The sequence below is a fragment of the Bos grunniens genome, chromosome 4 (assembly GCF_055505025.1).
Source record: "Bos grunniens cultivar Pamir isolate PY7600 chromosome 4, Bosgru_T2T1.0, whole genome shotgun sequence".
In the NCBI taxonomy this organism is placed as follows: Eukaryota; Metazoa; Chordata; class Mammalia; order Artiodactyla; family Bovidae; genus Bos; species Bos grunniens.
The window spans coordinates 79,046,269-79,065,637 of NC_141168.1; positions in this window are offsets into that span (position 1 = coordinate 79,046,269).

The following is a 19,369-nucleotide window of genomic DNA, read 5'->3' on the forward strand; positions in this document are numbered from 1 at the left end:
TTTCTTACTGTGGAGCACCGGCTCTAGGGTGCAGGGCTCAGTTTCTCAGCAGGTTGGCTGAGTAGTTGTGTTTCAGACTCTAGAGCACAAGCTCTGTAGTTGTGGTGCCTGGGCTTGGTTGCTCCTGGGCAGGTAGACTTATTTCCAATCAGGGATGGGAAAAGAGTCTCCTGCATTGGCTTGAGGATTCTTTACCTCTGAGCCACCAGGGAAGCCCTTTTTTTTAAAATTTTTTTTCTTCTATTTTTAAATTCATTTTTTTCCCTTTAATTGAGGAAAAAGGATTTACAATATAGTGTTGCTTTCAGGTGTAGAACAGCCTGACTCAGTGATATATATGCACCTGTCTATTCTTTTTGAATTTTTTTCCAATTGAAGTTATTACAGACAGTGAGTACAGTGCCCTGTCCGTCCAGTAGGTGCACGTTTATTATCTAAGTGATACATATACATTGGTGTGTACTAGTCAGTTGGAAGCTTCTAAAATATCCCTCCTTTTGGACTTTTCCCCTTGGTAACTTTAGTGTGACTTCTGTGACTGACTGTGAGTCTGTTTCAGAAGTTATTTCATTCCTGTTGATGTTTAATATCCTATTGATATCACCCATAAGTGATATCACATGCTCATTGTCTTCCTCCGTCCAACTGAATTACTAGTTACAATCATGTTTTGGTGCATCCATGTTGAAGCAACTGGCAGCATTTCCTCATTTTCTTAGCTGAGTACTATTCCACTGTACATGTGGAACACAATTCTCCATTCCACATTGGATGGATACTTGAGTTGCTTCCATATATTGCATGACCTAAACAGTGCTGCATTGAACATGGGCTGGATGTGTCTTTTTGATGTACGCTTTTCTCCAGATATACAGCCAGGTGTGTGGTTCCTCCATCATAGAGTAGCTCTGTGTGTAGTTTCACAAGGACCCTTTTTCTTGATCCTCACTGTGGTCATTACCAATTTACACGTCCACTGACAGTGCAGGAGACTTCTGTTTTCTCTCCAGTCTCTCCTGCAGGGAGTGTTTTTAGACTTTTGAGGATGTCCCTACAAACTGGTTCAAGGTCAGTCTCATGGGACTTTTGACTTGCTTTTCCCTAAGCCTCACTAATAAGGAGCATCGTTCTTCTTCTTTTTCACTTAAAACAGTGCCACAAAATTTTACCATGTGAAATGACCCTTTTGTGGTCAACTGTGCTTTAAATTTGTTTTCCATTATCTATTCTGGACTCTTCTGTTGACTATGAGGGCCACTCAAATTCTTCTAATGGATTCTTGCCCACAGTAGTAGACATAATGTCATCTGAATTAAATTCACCCATTCCCGTCCAGGGAAGGGACTTCCCTGGTGGTTCAGACAGTAAAGAGTATGCCTGCAATGCTAGAGACCTGGGTTTGATTCCTGGGTTGGGAAGATCCTCTGGAGAAGGGAATGGCTACTTATTCCAGTCTTCCTGCCTGGAGAATCCCATGGGCAGAAGAGCCTGGTGGGCTATAGTCCACTGGGTCACAAAAAGTCAGACATGACTGAGTGACTAACACTTTCACTTCACTTTCTTTTATTCCTGTCCATGTTAATTCACCGATTCCTAAAATGTCCATGTTCACTCTTGCCATCTCCTTCTTGACCACATCTTTTTTACCTTGATTCATGGACCTAACATTCCAGGTTCTTATGCAGTATTATTCTCTACAAAATCAGACTTTACTTTCACCACCAGACACATCCACAACAGAGTGTCCCTTCCACTTTGGCTCCGCCTCTTCATTCTTTCTGGAGCTATTTCTCCACTCTTCCTCAGTAGCACATTGGATAATGAACAGCACATGAACCAAGAACTTCCAGATGTATAAGCTGGATTTAGAAAAGACAGAGGAACCGGAGATCAAATTGCCAGCATCTGTTGGATCACAGGGAAAGCAAGGGAATTCCAGAAAAACCATCTATTTCTGCTTCACTGACTACACTAAAGCCTTTGATTGTGTGGATCACAACAAACTGTGGAAAATACTTAAAGAGATGAGAATACCATACTACCCTGTATGCAGCTCAAGAAGTAACAGTTAGAACTGGGCATAGAACAATGGACTGGTTCCAAATTGGGAAAGGAGTAAGATAAGACTATATATCGTCTCCCTGCTTATTTAACTTCTCTAAAGAGTACATCAAGAAAAATACCAGGCTGGATGAATCACAAGCTGGAATCAAGATAACTGGGAGAAATATCAATAACCTCACATATACAGATGATACCTAATGGTAGAAAGTGAAGAGGAACTAAATAGACTCTTGATGAGGGTGGAAGAGGAAAATGAAAAGGCTGGCTTAGTCTCAATATTTAAAAAACTAAGGTCATGGCATCTAGTCCCATCACTTCATGGCAATGCAAGGGAAAAAGTGGAGACAGCTACAGATTTTAGTTTCTTGTGCTCCAAAACCATGGCAGTCAGTGACTGCCACCATGAAATTAAAAGATGCTTGCTCCTTGGAAGAAAAACTATGACAAACCTAGACGTCATTTTAAAAAGCAGAGATATCACTTTGACAACAAAGGTCCCTAAAGTCAAAGCTATGGTTTTTCCAGTAGTCATGTGCAGATGTGAGAGTTGGACTATAAAGAAAGCTGAGTGCCGAAGAACTGATGCTTTCAAACTGTGGTGTTGGAGAAGATTCTTGACAGTGCTTTGGACAGCAAGGAGATTGAACCAGTCAATCCTAAAGGATATCAAGCCTGAATACTCACTGGGAGGACTGATGCTGAAACTGAAGGTACAATAATTTGGTCACCTGATTTGAAGAGCCAACTCATTTGAAAAATCCCTGATATTGGAAAAGATTGAGGGCAGGAGAACAAGGGAGCAACAGAGGGTGAGATGTTTGGATGGCATCACTGACTCAATGGACATGACTTTGAGCACTGAAGGACAGGGAAGCCTCATGGGCTGCAGTCCATCAGGTTGCAAAGAGTCGGACCTGACTTAGAGACCGAACAACAACAATGTGCTAAGTCGCGTCAGTCGCATCCGACTCTGTGCGACTCCATAGATGGCAGCCCACCAGGCTCCCCCGTCCCTGGGATTCTCCAGGCAAGAACACTGGAGTGGGTTGCCATTTCCTTCTCCAGTGCATGAAAGTGAAAAGTGAAAGTGAAGTCGCTTAGTCGTGTCCGACTCTTAGCGACCCCATGGACTATAGCCTACCAGGCTCCTCCGTCCATGGGATTCTCCAGGCAAGAGTACTGGAGTGGGTTGCCATTGCCTTCTCCAATAGACAAAAGCTCAAATTTATGGCCAGAGTCAGAGCAGGCATTATTAATTGGCCTGGTGAGGGGATCCCATCTAGTAATATCACAGTGACCTGAATAAACAACCTATTTCGGAACATTGCCTGAGGGCAGCTGTCATTGACTGTCTCACAGGCCTCTTGACTCTGAAGGGCCCCTCAGGACCAGGTTTGAAATTGTAGTTCTGGGAAATGGCCACGAGGCAGCAGCATTTCTTCATGCCCCACTCTGGTTACAGGGACAACAGGAGCCTTCCTGAAACTCGTGTGTCCTGGGTTGTAAATTAGAGTGGAATGTACCTGAAGACACATGCAAGGGCCGGTGTTTCATTACTTCTCACTTCGTCTTCTTGCCCCAGAATAATTCCATAATTCTGGCGCCCTTAGACAGCTTGGCTGTGTGTGCTGCTGTTTGTAGTGCAGGCTCTGCAAGAAAGCTGGGTGGAGGTAGGAACCCCACGGCCAGGAGATGAGGAGACCAAGTGACTTTTCCAACCTCTCCGACCCTGGTTCAGTTCAGTTCACTTGCTCAGTTGTGTCCAACTCTTTGTGACCCCATGAACCGCAGAACGCCAGGCCTTGCTGTCCATCACCAATTCCTGGAGTTCACCCAAACTCATGTCCATTGAGTCAGTGATGCCATCTGACCATCTCATCCTCTGTCGTCCCCTTCTCCTCCTGCCTTCAATCTTTCCCAGCATCAGGGTCTTTTCAAATGAGTCAGCTGTTCACATCAGGTGGCCAAAGTATTGGAGTTTCAGCTTCAGCATCAGTCCTTCCAGTGAACACCCAGGACTGATCTCCTTTAGGATGGACTGGCTGAATCTTCTTGCAGTCCAAGGGACTCTCAAGAGTCTTCTCCAACACCACAGTTCAAAAGCATCAATTCTTCAGCGCTCAGCTTTATTTATAGTCCAACTCTCACAATGATACATGACTACTGGAAAAACCATAGCCTTGATTAAATGGACCTTTGTTGACAAAGTAGTATCTCTGCTTTTTAATATGCTCTCTAGGTTGGTCATAACTTACCTTCCAAGGAGTGTCTTTTAATTTCATGGCTGGAGTCACCATCTGCAGTGATTTTGGAGCCCAAAAAAATAAAGTCATCCACTGTTTCCCCATCTATTTGCCATGAAGTGATGGGACCGGATGTCTTGATCTTAGTTTCCTGAATGTTGAGCTTTAAGTCAACTTTTTCACTCTCCTCTTTCACTTTCATCAAGAGGCTCTTTAGTTCTTCTTCACTTTCTGCCATAAGGGTGGTGTCATCTGCATATATGAGGTTATTGATATTTCTCCTGTCAATCTTGGAGGTCAAACAATTTGGGGGTGTGGGAAGCTTTGTTTGGCTGAAGCTGGGCCTGTGTTGATGTGGATATTGTTGTAGTTTAATTTGAATGGAACAGGGAATACAGTTCCAAAGTGGGGCTCATTTAGATGGGTGCATCCCTGCCAGCTTCCTTGGCCCCATTAGAGTCCAGCTTTGGGACCAGGGCTGCTCAGGTTCCATCAGTGTGACACCAGTCCAGCTCCCAGAGGCCTGAGGGGAATATCTGAAACATTTCTATTTCATTTTCTTCATTTAAAAATTTTTATGTCTTTATTTTTTGCTTTGTTGGGTCTTCGTTGCCGCTCTGGCCTTTCTCCCTTTGGGCAGAGCAGGTGTAGTCTTTAGCTGGGGTGCCCCATCTTTTCATTGCTGTGGCTTCTCTTATTGTGAAGTATGGGCTCAAGGGTCCAGGGATTTCAGTTTTGGGGGATGGTGAGCTCTACATTGCAGCTCCACCCTCTCTAGCAATTACAAAATTGTTGTGGCTTATAGACGTACTTACTTCAGGGCATGTGGGAACATTTTGTTTTGGGAGGACCTGTGTCTCCTGCATTGGCAGGGGCATTCTTTAACACTGAGCTATGAAAGCCCACGTTTTCAGGGATTTCTTTTTTTTTCTGTTCTTATTTCACTTTTTTTTTCCTTGAATTGAGGAAGAAAGGATTGACAGTATTGTGCTGGCTTGACAATACAATATTCTATAAGGTGTACAGCAGCCTGATTCAGTGATACGTATGCACCTGGTTATTCTTTCTAGAATTTATTTCAGAGGTTATTACACAGCTGAGTACAGTTGAGTACCCTGTCCATACATTAGGTGCTTGCTGATGATCTGTGTGATACATATACATCGGTGTCTACATGTCAGTCCAAAGCTTCTAAAATATACCTCCTTTTGACCTTTTTCCTTTGTTAAGCACAAGCTGGGTCCATGACTCTGAATCTATTTCAGAAGTTATTTCATTCCTGCTGCCACCAATGGGTGATATACTATGCACATTGTCTTTCTCCGACTGACTGACTTACTAAATGTGATCATGTTTAGGTGTATGCATGCTTCAGCAACTGGCAGTATTTACTCACCTTTTTAGCTGAGTAATATTCCATTGTGGGGCTTCCCTGGTGGCTCAAATGATAAATAATCTGCTTGAAATGCAAGAGACTCAGCTTCCATCCCTGGGTAGGGAAGATTCCCTGGAAAGGAAATGGCTACCCACTCCAGTATTCTTTCCTGGAGAATCCCATGGACATAGAAGCCTGGCAGGGTACCGTCATGGGCTCCCAAAGAGTTGGACATGACTGAGTGATTAACCACACACACACAATATTCCATTATACATGTGCAACAACTTCTTTCTTCATTCCACATTGGATGGGTATTTTCCTTGTTTCCATATGTTGAAGGTTCTAAATGGTGCTGTCCATGGAATTTTCCAGGCAGGAATACTGGGGTGGGTTGCCATTTCCTTCTCCAGTGCATGAAAGTGAAAAGTGAAAGTGAAGTTGCTCAGTCGTGTCTGACTCTTCACAACCCCATGGGCTGCAGCCTACCAGGCTACCATCCATGAAATCTTCCAGGCAAGAGTACTGGAGTGGGTTGCCATTCACTTCTCCAGGGGATCTTCCCTACCTGGGGATTGAACCCGGGTCTCTGCATTGCAGGCAGATTCTTTACCATCTGAGCCACCTGCCTGGTTCTAGGGTAGCTCTATTTGTACTCTTACAGGGGTCTTTTTGTTGTTGTTGTTCTGGTCTTTATCATGATCATTACCAATTTACACTTCCACGGACAGTGCAGGAAACTTCTGTTTTCCCTCCATTCTCTCCCTCAAGGATTCTTTGTAGACATTTTGAGGATGTCCCTTCTGACTGGGGGGAAGTGAGTCCGGTGGTGCTTTTCATCTGCTTTTCCCTAATTCTATTTATTCATGTCTTTCTTTTTGGCTGTACTCGGTCTTCATTGCTGCTCTGGCTTTTCCCCTTTTGTAGAGAGGGTGAGCTACTTTTTAGCTGCAGTACCTGGTCTTCTCATCGGGGTGGCTTCTCTTATTGTGAAGTATGGGCTCTAGGATCCAGGGACTTCAGCTGTTGTTGGGGCCAGTGTGCTCCATAGGTGTGGCTCCTGGCTCTCAAGCAACAGTGCAGCTGTTGTGGCTTAAGGCTTGCTTACTCCTAGGCATGTGGGAACATTTTGGTTACAGGGGCGAGCCATTGGTAGGGGCATTCTCTACTGCTGACTCACCAAGAAAGTCCCTCTTTTTCAGTTTTTTTGTTTGTTTGTTTGCTTTTATTTAATTTTTTTTTCTTGGATTGAGGTGGAAAGGATTGACAATATTGTGTTGGTTTGACAATACAATATTTTATAAGGTGTACAGCAGCCTGACTCTGTGAATCATTTGCATCTGGTTATTCTTTTTCAAATTTATTTCAAATAGAGGATTTTTACAGATAGTTGAGTACAGTGCCCTGCCCATACATTAGGTGCTTGCTGATGATCTATGGGATACATATATATTGGTGTCTACGTGTCAATCCGAAACTTCCAAAATATACCTCCTTTTGACCTTTTTCCTTTGTTAAGTATAAGCTAGATTTCTGTGACTCTGAGTCTGTTTCAGAAGTTATTTCATTCCTATTGATGCTTAAATTCCACCAATGAGTGATATCATATGCTTGTTGTCTTTCTCTGACTGACTTACTAAAGTGATCGTGTTTAGGTGTATGCATGCTTCAACAACTGGCAGTATTTACTCACTTTTTTAGCTGAGTATTATTGCATAGTGGGGCTTTCCTGGTGGCTCAACAATAAATAATCTGCTTGCAAATAAAGAGACTCAGGTTCCATGCCCTGGGAAGGGAATATTTCCTGGAGAAGGGAATGGCTACCACTCCAGTGTTCTTTCCCGGAGAATCCCATGGACAGGAACCTGGCAGGGTACAGTCCATGGGATCTCAAAGAGTTGGACACAACTGAAGTGATTGAGCATGCACACATTTGTCCATTATTCACCTGCAACACAACTTATTTCTTCATTCCACAACAGATGCATATTTTCATTGCTTCCATATTCTGGGGGGTCCTAAGCAGTGCTGCATTAAACCCTGAGTGGGACGTGTCTTTTCATGTCTGGTTTTCAACAGAGGTACAGCCAGGTGTGGGATTGCCCAATCGTATGGTAGCTTTATTTATACTTTTCCATGGATCCTTTTTTCTGGCTTCACAGAGATCATTACCAATTTACCCCTCCACCAACAGTGCAGGAGACTTCTGTTTTCTCTCCATTCTCTCCCTCAAGGATTGTTTGTAGACTTTTTGAGGAAGTCCCTTCTGACTGGGGCAAGGTGAGTCTGGTGATGCTTTTCATTCACTTTTCCCCAGTCATCACTAATAAGGAGCATCGGCTCCTCTCCTTTTCTTACTTTAACAGTGCAACGAAAATTTACCAGGTGAAATGGACTTCTAATCCACGACTCTATTTTAAATTTGTTTTCCATTATCTATTTCGGGACATTGCTTGATCAACAGCCTTTTCAGGCCTGAAGGGTCCCTAAGGACCAGGTTTGGAAGTTGTAGTTCCTAAAAATGGCCACAAGGGAGCAGCATTTCTTCATGCCCCACTCTGCTTCCAGGGGCAACAGGAGCCTTCCTGAAAGTCCTGTGTCCTGGCTTGTAAATTAGAGTGGAACGTGCTAGGAGACACCCTCAACGGCTTGTGCTATGTACTTTTTCTCGCTTCATATTCTTGCCCCAGAATAATCCTGGAGCCCTCAAACAGCTTGGCTGTGGGTGCTGTTGTTTGTCGTACAAGGACTAGGAGGAAGCTGTCTGGAGGTGGGAATCCCATCACCAGCAGACAAGGAGACCAGGTGAATTCTAAAACCTCTTCTACCTCAAGCAGTTTTGGGGTGCAGTAAGCTTGGTTTCGCTGCAGGTGGACCTGAGTTGATCCTTCATCGCCAGGGGACAGGCGCTGCTGGTTCAAGGAGGTGCTCCTTTGCTGGCACATCCTCGCCAGCTTCCTGGGCCCCATTCCCGTCCAGCCTTGAGACCAGGGCTGCTCAGGCTCCGTGGATGTGACACCAGCCCAGTTCCCAGTGGCCTGAGGGAATATCCGGAACATTTCTATTTGAGTTTTATTTTCTTCTGAAAATTTTTTTACTAATGTCTTTATTTTTGGCTTTGCTGGTTCTTCACTGCTGCCTGGACTTTTCTTTAGTTGCAGAGACCAAGGGCTACTTTCTGGCTGCAGTGTTCAGGCTTCTCTTTGTGGTGGCTTCTCTTATGTGGACTGTGTACTCTAGGGTCGGGGGAGGTGCTTCAGTAATTGAGTCTCATGGGTTAAGGAGTTTCGGCTGGAGGGTTCTAGAGCACAGGCTCATTAGTTGTGACCCAACAGCTTAATTGCTCCTCTGCATGTTGGGTCATCCCAGCTGAGGGATGCAAACCCATGTTTCCCGCATTGTCAGACTGATTCTTACCACTGAGACACTGGGGAAGCCCCTCATTTGCAGTATTTTGTCTTATTTGAATTCAGTTTATCTTTTTACTTCCACTGATGAGGAAAAGATTTACAATATTGTTTTGGGTTTTGGTGCAGAGGAGCCTGATTCATTGGTAACTGTGCACTTGTCTATTCTTTTCAGATTTTTTCTGATAGATTTTATTAGACAGTTGAGTACAGTACCCTGTCCATATAGTAGGTGTTTGCTGAATATCTCTGTGAGACATTTACATCAGTGTCTACTTGTCAATTTGAAGGTTCCAAAATATCCCAACTTTTGACCTTTTTCCTTTGGTACTTATCATCTTGATTTCTGTGACTGGGAATCTGTTTCAGAAGTTAATTCATTCCTATCAGTGTTGAAGTTCCACTTGCAAGGGGTATCATATGCTCGTTGCCTTTCTCTGTCTGACTGACTGACTAAGGATGATCATCGTTAGCTGCATCCATGTTGCGTCAGCTGGCAGTATTTCCTCATTTTATTTTTTACCTGAGTAATATTCCATTGTGTGTGTAGAACACTACTTCTGTCTCCATTCCACACTGAATGGATATTTTCATTGCTTCCATATGTTGTGTATTCTAAACAGTCCTTCATTGAACAACAGGCTGGATGTGTTTTTTCAATGTCTGATTTTCAAGAGAGACACAGTCAGGTGTGGGATTGCCTGATCATGGGGTAGCTCTCTATTTGGGACCCTTTCTTCTCGTCTTTATCTTGATCCTTACCATTTTACACTTCGCTGACAGTGCAGGGCTTCTTGGTGGCTCAGCTGGTAAAGAATCTACTTGCAATGAGGGAGACCTGGGTTTGATCCCTGGGTTGGGAAGATCCCCTGGAAAAGGGAATGGCTACCCACTCCAGTATTCTGGCCTGGAGAAGTCCATGGACTGTATAGTCCACGGGGTTGCAAAGAGTCAGACGTGACTGAGCGACTTTCACTTCACTTTCACTTTTTTCCGACAGTGCAGGAAAGTTATGTTTTCTTTGAAGTCTCTTCTGCAGGGATTTTTTGGGAATTCTTTAAGTATATCCATTCAAACTGGTCTACGGTGAGTATAGTGTTGATTTTCATTTGTTTTTCCCCAACCTTAATATGGAGCATCCGCTCCTCTCCTTTTTTCCTCTAAACAGAGTGACCAAAATTTACCATTTGAGATGGACCTCTAGGAGTCTGCTCTGTTTTAAATTTCTTTTCCATTACCTGTTTGGGGACATTGCTTGAGGGCGACTTCATTGACAGCCTCGCAGGCCTCTTGACTCAAGGGCCTCTACGGGCCAGGTTTGAAGTTGTAGTTCCAGAAAACGGCCGCGAGGCGGCAGCATTTCCTCATGCCCCATAGGGGATTACAGGGGCACCAGGAGCCTTCCTGAAAGTCCTGTGGCTTAAGTTGTAAATTAGGGTGGAAAGTGCCAGAAGACACACCGAAGGTCTTGTGTTTCATTACTTCGTGCTCTGTCTTCTTGCCGCAGAATTACCCCCAGCCCTCACAAGGCTCGCTGTGGGTACTGTTTGTAGTGCCAGGACTGGGAGGAAGCTGGCTGGCGGTAGGACCCCCACCCTTAGGAGACAAGGAGACGAGGTGACTTTTCAAACCTCTTCCACCCCGGGGGTTGAGCAGTTTTGGGGTGTAGGAAGTTTGGTTTCACTGAAGCTGGGCCTGGGTCGATCTGGATATTGTGGTTTCATTTCGAGGGGAGCAGGCAGTACAGGTCCAGGAGGGGCTCATCTGCTGGCACGTTCTCCACAGGTTCCTTGGCCCCACACCCGTCCAGGCTTAGGACCAGGGCTGCTCAGTCTCCACACATGTGGCAACAGCCCAGCTCCCAGAGGCCTGAGCTGCATATTGGAAACATTTCTTTTTTCAGTTTTCTCTTTTTATGTATTTGTTGATTTACTTTTTGGTTCTGTGGCATCTTCCTTACTGTGCAGGTTATTCTCCCCATGCAGAGAGCAGGGGCTATTTTAGTGGAGGCTCCTCATTGCCCTGGCTTCTCTTACTGTGGAGCAGGGGCTCTAGGCTGCAGGGGCTTCAGGGTCACAACAGGTTGGCCAAGTAGTTATGGTTTCAGGCTCCAGAGCATGGGCTCAGTAGATGCATGGGCTTGGTTGCTCCTGGGCAGGTAGCATCGTTTTGGTTCAGGGATGGGACAGGTGTCTCCTGCATTGGCTTGGGGATTCTTTACCACTAAACCATTAGGGAAGCCCCCCGTTTTTCAGTTTTCTTTTTCTATTTTTATATGAATTCATTTTTTTCTTCAATTGAGGAGAAAGGATTTACAATATCGTGTTGCTTTTAGGTGGAGAGCAGCCTGACTCAGTGATATATATGCACCTGTTTATTCTTTTTCAATTTTTTTTCCAGTAGAGGTTATTACAGACAGTTGAGTACAGTGCCCTGAGCATACAGTAGGTGTGTGTTTATTGTCTAAGTGATACATATGCATTAGGGTGTGTGTTCTGGTCAGAAGCTTCTATAATACCCCTCCTTTTGAACGTTTTCCTTTGGTAACTTTAAGCTTTGACCTCTGTGACCGAGTCTGTTTCAGAAGTTAACTCATTCTATGGATGTGTATATTCCACCTGTAAGTGACATGCTCATTGTCTCTCTCTGTCCGACTGACTTACTAGTTATGACCATCTTTAGGTGCCTGCATGGTGCAGCGACTGGCAATGTTTCATTTTTTCCACTGAGTTATATTCCACTGTACGTGTGGAACACAACTGGTTTCTTCATTCCACATTGGATGGATATTTTCGTTGCTTCCATATGTGGGGCTTTCTAAACGGTGCTGCACTGAACACGGGGCTGGATGTGTCTGTTGGACACATGGTTTCTCCAGATATGCACCTAGGTGTTGGATTGCCTGATCACAGCGTAGCTCTGTTTCTAGTTTTACAGGGATCCTTTCTTCTGGTCTTTATACGGATCATTACCAATTTACACCTCCACCAACAGCAGGAGACTTCTGTTTTCTCTCTGCTCTCTCCTTCAGGGAGTGTTTGTAGACTTTTTGAGGAAGTCTCTTCTGACTGGTGTGAGCTGAGTCTGTGGTGGTTTGATTTTCTTTTCACCAATCATTACTAATAAAGAGCATCCTCTCCTCTCCTTTTCTTCCCATCAAACTGTGATGAAAATTTACCATTTGGAATGGACCTCTTGCATTTGGCTCTGTTTTAAATTAGTTCTCCATTATCTACTCTGGACATTGCTTGAGGACAGCTTTAGTGACAGCCTAGCAGGCCTCTTTCTTGACTCTGAGGGGCCCCTAAGGGCCGGTTTGAGGTTGTAGTTCTGGAAAATGGCCACAAGGCAGCAGCATTTCCCAATGCCCCACTCTGGTTACAGTGGCAACTGGAGTCTTCCTGAAGGGCCTGTGTCCTGGGTTGTAAATTAGAGTGGAATGTGCCAGGGGTTACACCTAACGGCTTGTGTTCCATTACTTTTCGCTTTGTCTTCTTGCCCCGGAATAATTCTGACGCCCTCAAATGGCTTAGTGTGGGTGCTGTGGTTTTTACAGGACTGGGAGAAAGCTGGCTGGAGGTAGGAACCCCATGGACGTCAGGTGACTTTCCAAACCTCTCTCACTCTGGGGTTTGAGCCATTCCAGGGCACAGTAAGCCTGGTTTAGCTGAAAGTGTACCTGCCACTGATCTAGACATTGTGCTTTTACTTCTGGGGACCACGCACTGCCGGACCAGAGTGGGGCTCATTTGCTGACATGTCCTTGCCAGCTTCCTGGCCCTGTCCCTGTCCAGCCTTGGGACCAGGGCTGCTCAGGCTCCACAGATGTGGTACCAGCCCAGAGGCTTGAGGGAAATATTCCAAACATTTTATTTCAGTTTTATTGTCTTTTCAAAATTTTACTTACTAATGTCTCTAATTTTTACTCTGCTGGACTTTTGTTGCTGGGTGGGCTTTTCTCTAGTTGTGGAGAATGGGTGATGTCATACCTTTTAATTGACGTATTCAACGTCCAGTCTTCTCATTGCGGCGGCTTTTCTTATTGTGGAGAATGGGCTCAGGGTCCAGGGGCCTCGGTTGTGGTGGTTGACTGGTTAGGCAGTTGTGGCTCCAGGCTCTAGAGCACAGGCTCAGTAGTGTTCCCCGGGGTCTTAGTTACTCCTGGGTGTGTGGGATCATTCATTCTGCATCAGAGATCGGACCAATGTCTCCTGCTTTGGCTCGGGGATTCTTTACCACAGAGCTACCACGCAAGACCCTCTTTTTCAGATTTTTTTTCCATTTTTTTTTCTTCCATTGAGGAGGAAAGGATTTGCAATATTGTGTTGCTTTTAGGTGTAGAGCAACCCAATTCAGTGATACATATGTACCTGTCTATTCTTTTACGAATTTTCTTACATTAGAGGTTATTATAGAGAGTTGGGTACAGTTCCCTGTCCATACAGTGGGTGCAGGCTGAATATCTACGTGAGACACACACATTGGTGTCTACAGGTCAATACAAACTTTTTATCCATTTGACCTTTTCCCTTTGGTGGCTATAAGCTTGATTTCTGTGACTGTGAGTCAATTTCAGAAGTTATTTCATTACTGTTGATGTTTAAATTCGACTTATGAATGACATAACATTCTCATTGTTTGTGTTTGTCTGACTGAATTACTAAGTAGAATCAGCTATAGGTGCATCTATGTTGCAAAACAAACAGTATTTCCTCCTTTTTTTCACCTAGTGATACTTCACTGTACTACTACTTTCTCCACTCCACATTGGATGGATATTTTTGTTGCTTCCCATATGTTGGGGGATCCAAACAATGCTGCATTAAACATAGGGCTGGATGTGTCTTTTCAATGTCCGGTTTTCAACAGAGATACAGCCAAGTGTGGGATTGCCTGATCATAGGGTAGCTCTGTTTTACAGGGGCCTTTTCTTCTAATCTTTTTATAGTTATTACCAGTTTATGCTTCTGCTGACAGTGCAGGAAACTTCTGTTTTAGGGATAGTTTGTAGACTTTTTGAGGATGTCCCTCCTGATTTATGCAAGGTGAGTCTGGTGGTGCTTTTCATTTGCTTTCACTATTCATTACTAATAAGGAACATCCACTCCTCTCCTTTTTTCCCTGTAAACAGTGTGACCAAAATTTACCACTTGAAATGGATCTCTAATAGTCAACCCAGGTTTAAATTTGTTTTCCTTTAACTATTTCAGGACATTGCTTGAGGGCAACTTCACTGATAGCCTTGAAGGTTCTTGACTCTAAAGGGCTGGTAATGACCAGGTTTGAAATTGCTAGAGGCTTCCCTGGTGGCTCAGATGGTAAAGAATATGCCTCCAATGTGGGAGACCAGGATTCAATCCCTGGGTTGGGAAGATCCCCTGTAGAAGGGAATTCAACCCACTCCAGTACTCTTGCCTGGAGAATTCTATGGACAGAGGAGCCTGGTGGACTAAAGTCCATGGGGTCAACAAAGAGTCGGACAGGACTGAGATCAGTTCAGTTCAGTTGCTGAGTCACGTCCTACTCTTTGAGAGTCCATGGACGGCAGCACGCCAGGCTTCCCTGTCCATTACCACCTCCTGGAGCTTGCTCAAACTCATGTCCCTTGAGTCGGTGATGCCATCCAACCATCTCATCCTCTGTAGTTCCCTTCCCTCAATCTTTCCCAGCATCAGGATCTTTTCCAATGAGTTAGTTCTTCACAACAGTTGGCCAAAGTATCAGAGTTTCAGCTTCAGCATTAGTTCTTCAAATGAATATTCAGGACTGATTTCCTTTAGGACTGACTGGTTGGATCTCCTTGCTGTCCAAGGGACTCTCAAGAGTCTTCTCTAACACCACAGTTCAAAAGCATCAATTCTTCTGTGCTCACCTGTCTTTATAGTCCAACTCTCACATCCATACATGACTACTGGAAAAACTATAGCTTTGACTAAAGGGGCCTTTGTCGGCAAAGTAATGTCTCTGCTTTTTAATATGCTGTCTAGGCTGGTCATAGCTTTCCTTCCAAGGAGAAAGTGTCTTTTAATTTCATGGCTACAGTCACCATCTGCAGTGATTTTGAAGCCACCCCCCCCCCCAAATAAAGTCTGTCACTGTTTCCAGTGTTTCCCCATCTATTTGCCATGAAGTGATGGGACCAGATGCCATGATCTTAGTTTTCTGAATGTTGAGTCTTAAGGCAACTTTTTCACTCTCCTCTTTCACTTTCATCAAGAGACTCTTTAGTTCTTCTTTGCTTTCTGCCTTAAGGATGGTGTCATATGTGTATCTGAGGTTATTGATACTTCTCCTGGCAATCTTGATTCCAGCTTGTGCTTCATCCAGCCCAGCATTTTGCATGATGTAGTCTGCATATAAGTTAAATAAGCGGGGTGACAATATACAGCCTTGATGGACTCTTTTCCCAATTCAGGACTGAGGGACTAACACAAAGACCAGGCTTATATTCTAGAGAACGGCCACACAACAGCAGCATTTCCTCGTGCCCAACTCTGTTTCCAGGGCAACAGGAATCTTTGTGAAAGTCCTGTGTCCTGGGTTGTAAATCAGAGTGGAACATACCAGGAGAAACATCCGAAGGCTTGTGTTTCGTTTCTTCTCCTTGCTTCATCTCCTTGCCCCAGAATAATCCCAATGTCCTCACACAGCTCAGCTGTGAGGAAGTTGGCTTGAGGTGGGAACCCCACTGCCAGAAGATGAAGAGACCAAGATCTTCCACCTCCACTATTGAGCAATTTGGGGGTGCAGTAAGCTTGGTTCCGCTGAAGGTGGACCTGAGTTAATGTGGATATTGAGGTTTCATCTCAAGGGGACAGGCACTACAGGTTCGAGGAGGTGCTCCTTTGCTGGCACATCCTCGGGAGTTTCCTTGGCCCCATTCCCATCCAGCCTTGAGACCAGGGCTGCTCAGACTCCATGGATGTGACACCAGCCCAGCTTCCAGTGGCCTGAGGGGATTATTTGAAACATTTCTATTTCAGTTGTATTTTCTTTTAAAAATGTTATTTACTAGTCTCTTTATTTTTGTTCTGCTGGGTCTTCGTTGCTATGTGGGCTTTTCTCTGGTTGCAGAGAGTAGGGGCTACTTTCTAGGTGCAGTAGGCTTTCCAGGCTTCTCATTGCATTGGCTTCCCTTATTGTGAGCTACACACTCTAAGGGAAGGGGGGCTTCAATAATTGAGGCTCATGGGTTAAAGAGTTGTGGCTCCCGGCTTCTGGAACACAGGCTCAAAGATTGGACCCATGTTTCCCGCATTGTCAGACTGATTCTTTACCACTGAGACACTGGGGAAACCCCACTTTTACTGTGTTTTGTCGTATTTGCGTTTAGTTTTTTCCTTTGATTTACAGTGAAAGGATTTATAATATATTGTTGATTTTAGGTGTGCAGAAGCCTGACTCAGTGATATATAGTGTATTCTTTTTCCAATTTTTTTTTCCAATAGAGGTTATTACAGAGAGTTGAGTACAGTGACCTGTCCGTATAGTAAATGCTTGCTGATTATCTACATGACACATACATGGGTATCTATATCAGTCCAAAGCTTCTAAAATATCCCTCCTTTTAGCCTTTTTCCCTTGGTAACTATAAACTGGATTTCTATAACTCAAATTTTGTTTCAAAAATTATTTCATTTCTATCAATGTTGAAATTCCACGTATAAGTGAGATCATATGCTCATGATCTTTCTCTAGCACAGTGGAGCTCAGCACAGTGGCTCAGACAGTAAAAGGTCTGCCTGCAATGAGGGAGATCCAGGTTTGATCCCTGGGTCGGGAATATCCCCTGGAGAAGGGAGTGGCAACTCACCCCAGTATTCTTGCCTGGGGAAATCCCATGGACAGAGGAGCCTGGCGGGCTACAGTCTATGGGGTCATAAAGAGTCGGACACTACTGAGCGACTAACACCCAAAACAAACACACACAAAAATCTTGCCTAATACGGAGCAGCCTTTCCTTTCTTTTTATCCCTTTAAACAGTGAGATGGAAATTTATCACTTGAAATGGACCTCTTGTAGTGGGCTCTCTTTTAAATTTGTTTTCCATTACCTATTTGGGAACATTGCTGGAGGGCAGCTTCATTGACAGCCTCACAGGCCTCAGGACTCTGAAGGGCCTCTAAGGGCCAGGTTTGAAGCTGTAGTTCCAGAAAATGGCCACGAAGAGGCAGCATTTCTTCATGCCCCATTCTGCTTACGGGGGCAGCAGGCACCTTCCTGAAAGTCCAGTGTCCTGGGTTGTAAGTTAGAGTGGAACGTGCCAGGAGACACACCCAAGGGCTTGTTTTTCGTTACTTCTCCTCGCTTTAGTTTCTTACCGAAAATAATCCTGATGCCCTCAATCTGCTCGGCTGTGGGTGCCTTTGTTTGTGGTGCCGGGACTGAGAGGAAGCTGGCCGATGTGGGAACTCCGCCACCACTAGACGAGGAGACCAGGTGACTTTCCAAACCTCTTCTACCCCTGAGTATAGAGCAATCTGGGGGTGCAGAAAGTTTGATTCTGCTAAAGCTGGGCCTGGTTTGATCTGGATATTGTGGTTTCATCTCTAGGGGACTAGGCACTGCGCGTCCAAGGAGGGGCTCCTTTGCTGGCGCGTCCTCCACAGCTTCCTCGTCCCCATTCCCGTCCGGCCTCGGGACCAGGGCTGCTCAGGCTCCATGGATGACTCCAGCCCAGTTCCCATAGCCTGCGGGGAATATTCGAAACATTTCTAATTTCAGTTTGTTTTCTTCTTTAAAATTTAGTTATTTACGCCTTAATTTTTGGCTCTTTTCCATCTTCCTTACTGCTCAGGCTTTTCTCTCTTGGCGGAGAAAGGGGGCAATTTTCAGTTGCGGTGCCCCGTCTTCTCACTGTGCTGGCTTCTCTTACTGTGAAATGAGGGCTTATGGCCCGGGGGCATCAATTGTTGGGGCTAATGGGCTATTAATTACCTCTCCTGGCGCCAAAACACAGGCTCAGCAGTTGTGGCTCACAAATGTATTACTCCTTGGCATGTGGAATCATTTCAGTTCAGGGGTTACTCTTGTTTCCTGCATTGGCAAGGGGCTTCTTTACCACTGATCCACCAGAGAAGTCCTTCCTTCTTAGTTTTTTAATTTTTTTTTCTTTGATTGAGGTGGAAAGAATTTACAATATGTGTTGGTTTTAGGTGTATAGCAGACTGACTCAGTGGTACATAGGCACCTGGTTTTTCTTTTCATATTTTATTTCCAAAGGAGTTTGTTTCAGAAGGTTGCGTACAGTGCCCTGCCCATATAGTCGGTGCTTACTGAATATATACATGATACATATACAGCGGTGTCATTGTGTCAATCCTAAGCTTCTAAATACTCCTCCCTTTAGCCTTTTCCCTTTGGTAACTGTTATGGATTTCCATGACTCTGTTTCAGAAGTTATTTCATTCTTATCGATGTTTAAATTCCACCTATAAGTAATACCATATGCTCATTGTCTTTCTCTGTCCGACTGACTTACTAAATATGAACACCTTTTAGTGCATCCATATTGCTGCAACTGGCAGCGTTTCCTCATTTTTTTACCTAAGTAATATTCCACTGTACATGTGACACACAATTTCTTTCTCCATTCCACACTCCAATGGATATTTTCATTGCTTCCATCTGTTGGTTGTTCTAAACAGAGCTGCATTGAACCCTGGGTGGGATGTGTCTTTTTATGTCTGGTTTTGTCTAGAGATACAGCTAGGTGTGGGATTGCCCAATCATAGGGCAGCTCTATTGGTGCTCTTACAAAGACCCTTTCTTCTGTCCCTCGTTGTGATCGTTACCAACAGTGCAGGAAACTTCTGTTTTCTCTTTGCTCTATCCCACAGGGATTCTGTTCCTTCTGATTGGTGCAGGGTGAGTCTGATGTCATTTTTGATTTGCATTTCCTAAATCATCACTAGTATGGAGCATCCTTTCCTCTCCTTTTTTCCCTTCAAACAGTGCGAGGAAAATTTACCACTTGAAATGGACCTCTAAGAGTTGGCCATGTTTTAAATTTCTTTTCCATGAACTATTTTGGGACATTGCTTGAGGGCAGCCTCTTGACTCTGAAAGGCCCCTTTGCTCAGTCACTCAGTCGTGTCTGACTCTTTGTGACCCCATGAACTGTAGTAGTCCACCAGGCTCTACTGCCCATGGAATTTTCCAGGCAAGAATATGGGAGTGAGTAGCCATTTCCTACTCCAGGAGATCTCCCTGACCCAGGGATGCAACCCTCATCTCCTGATTTGCCAGGCAGATTTTTTTTACCACTGATCCACCCAGG